Here is a 2,719-nt window from a genome sequence, read left to right as displayed (position 1 = left end):
AAATTGTGTTCCAGAAATTTTAGAAAATTCCTATTAAATTCCTAAAACTTTAATTTTTATCTTCAATTCTTTTTAAACAAAATTCCCATGTAGATTTTTAAAAAATTGATTAAAATGACGAGAAAAAAATTGAGTAGAAAGCACTATGCGGAATTAAAAACTGAAATTAGTTGCCGCCCATACTTACCGGGTAGCAGAACCATGATATAGAAAAGCCCAATAAGGGTAATCTTGTCTTCCAGAATATCCATGAGACTATATATACCCTCGTTTCGTTCTCCAACCACTAGGGTTTTACCTTCTTTCTCTCGTTTCAGGCAGCATTTTCGTTTTGTTTTCGTTTCCGTTTCCGTTTCGTAATGATATAATAGGTTGGTGAATCTGTTTGCTATAAGCGCTGCCCTTAAGATCGCCTTCCCAATTTCTCCATGGAAGCGTGTCGAGTCATAGCAGCGCCATATCAACACGCTTTGAGGTTTCTCTTTAGGGTTTCCCTTTGAGTCCTCTATTTTCCACCTTTCTCTTCTTATCAAGATTCATTGAACCCTCTGTATTCCACTGGAGTTTGAATCTTCATTTTTGTTGATTTCTATGGCAAGTGGGATTGTTTTTCTCGCTTTGCCTTTAGATTCGACTAATTGGACTTCATCTCCTTTGGTTGGGTCATGTATCGGTGCCTCTGTATCTGGTGGAGAACATTTGAACCATTTGTTTTTTATTAGCTTTAGAGTGTTTATTATTCTGTGCTGTTTATTTATTCGTCGTATTTTAAGGGAAACAAGAAGGCAAGGATGATGATTCAATTAGATGTATGAAAGGAAATTTCCTTTCTGAATTCAAAATCTTGAGGCAATCCATTCATATACCTGACTTGCCTACACTCATAGGGTTTCTTGGTGAAGTTCTGATTTAAGTTATTCGAAGATAACACAATTTTGATTGGTTTTGTGTTCTTTTTTTTTTCTAGGTTTCAATATTTGATTTGGAAACAAGTATATTAGGATTTTCTAGATTTAGCTTTTTGAATTTGAAAATTGATTAAATTTTGTTGTCAAACTCCATAGTGAATGGAGTCAAGAATTTTGAAATATATTTTTGTAAAATGTCTTAGATTAGAGTGATATGTATGATTTGTTATGATTTAGAAATGCTTGGACATTAATTTTAATAATAATATTCATCTTTTTTTGTCTTATTTAAAACCTAAAAGACTAATGGGAATGGGTTTTTTTTTCTTTTATTACTCTCAAATTTAATCTGTAAAATAAAAGGTTTTCGACAAAAAAGAATAATTCGACATTCACTGTTTACTCAATCAAGTCCTATTTGACTTACCAACACCCTTCCGACAGACCAATTTCACCCCAAATGCTCATTTCCACCACTCTACTATCTCCAAAATCAACTTTAAACATGACAATGTGCCCCTACTCAAAATCACCCACATTATCACAAACTTCAAACATTTCATACAACCAATAACAAATCCAATATCATTTCATACAAACAGTTAAATTTCACATTATACATCTTCCCTAAAAACCTAAATTTAGATCAATCAAATACATTGCACATAAACTCATCATACATACACATTAAATCACTAATTAAAACATTAATCTAGCTTTTGTTATTTTAATTAATAGTTCAACAAATCCCAACAATTTGCTTGCAATGCTCGTGTAATTATTTTAATACTCTATTTTTTAGGTTGTTATAGTTTTTATGAATTTTGTAGGTAGTTTAGAATTAAAAAAAAAAGTTAAGAACTGTATAAATTAAAAGAAAAAGTTAAAAAATAAATGTAATAAAATAATTATTTTAATTGGAAAAGGAAATCACCTATTTAGAGAATAAAGTTGGTGTACACCGAAAAGAGATGATATTTGAATATTAATATATAAATATAAATTGTAACTAATTTAAATAAAATAATTCAATTTTTTGTTAGTTTAAAGATTTAGAAAAAGAAATTAAGTACGTTACTATACTAACCTTTTTTCAATAATTTGTAATTTTTCATCTTTTTTTATATTTGTAGCTACAAAAGATTATGAAACACCATCTAAGTTAAAAAAGTTATGTTGACTATACCTTGTTTACTGATTTAATTTAGACAAGATTAAATGTTGTTTTTAAAAGCCTTTTTTATTTTTAATTTCTCTTTATAAGAGTTGAATCTTTAGTTTATTTAAAGCTTAATTCCACTCTATTGACATATTTATAACTTGTCATAGTATTAATTATAATACTAATATTCATTTTCATTAATAAATACAGTTCATTTATTGTCACTCCAAAAATTAAATAAATGTGTATTTCAAAAAAATAATGTCTTAAATATAGTCACAAATATAAGCTCAGATAAATGAATACACAAGTTTTAAAGGGACAAGACATTGTTGAGCAGCTGATAATAAACTTAATATATAATGAGTTTAAACGTGTTTTGTAAAGGAATAAATGCAACTTTTAGGGTTAGTTCAATCAAATAAATATATGAAAAAATAAAAAAAGGGGTTAGTTTATACCAATTTTTCTTTATGTTCAATCAAATAGATGATATCTGTATATGAAATGAAGACTTCCAAAGGACAAACAAAATTTAATGACGCACTGATATTACTGTGAATTTTGAGAGAAAAAAAAGAAACTATCAAATAAAGGTCTAGTTTTGAAATGATTTTATAAAATTAAAAAAAAAGGAAAAAAAAGTTCC

At 27.9% G+C, this 2,719-nt stretch overlaps 1 non-coding gene across 1 annotated transcript; it reads left to right on the top strand.

Annotated features, from left to right (window-relative positions):
- Positions 1 to 780: 780 nt before the first annotated feature.
- LOC124833427 (small nucleolar RNA Z266) lies at positions 781 to 880 on the top strand. The gene has a single exon (XR_007028413.1). It is a non-coding gene; the product is annotated as a small nucleolar RNA Z266 (small nucleolar RNA).
- Positions 881 to 2,719: the final 1,839 nt, after the last annotated feature.

Source organism: Vigna umbellata, chromosome 5, assembly GCF_029865625.1.
Source record: "Vigna umbellata cultivar VRB3 chromosome 5, Vumbellata_1.0, whole genome shotgun sequence".
Classification (NCBI taxonomy): Eukaryota; Viridiplantae; Streptophyta; class Magnoliopsida; order Fabales; family Fabaceae; genus Vigna; species Vigna umbellata.
This window is presented reverse-complemented; position numbering and strand designations above follow the sequence as displayed.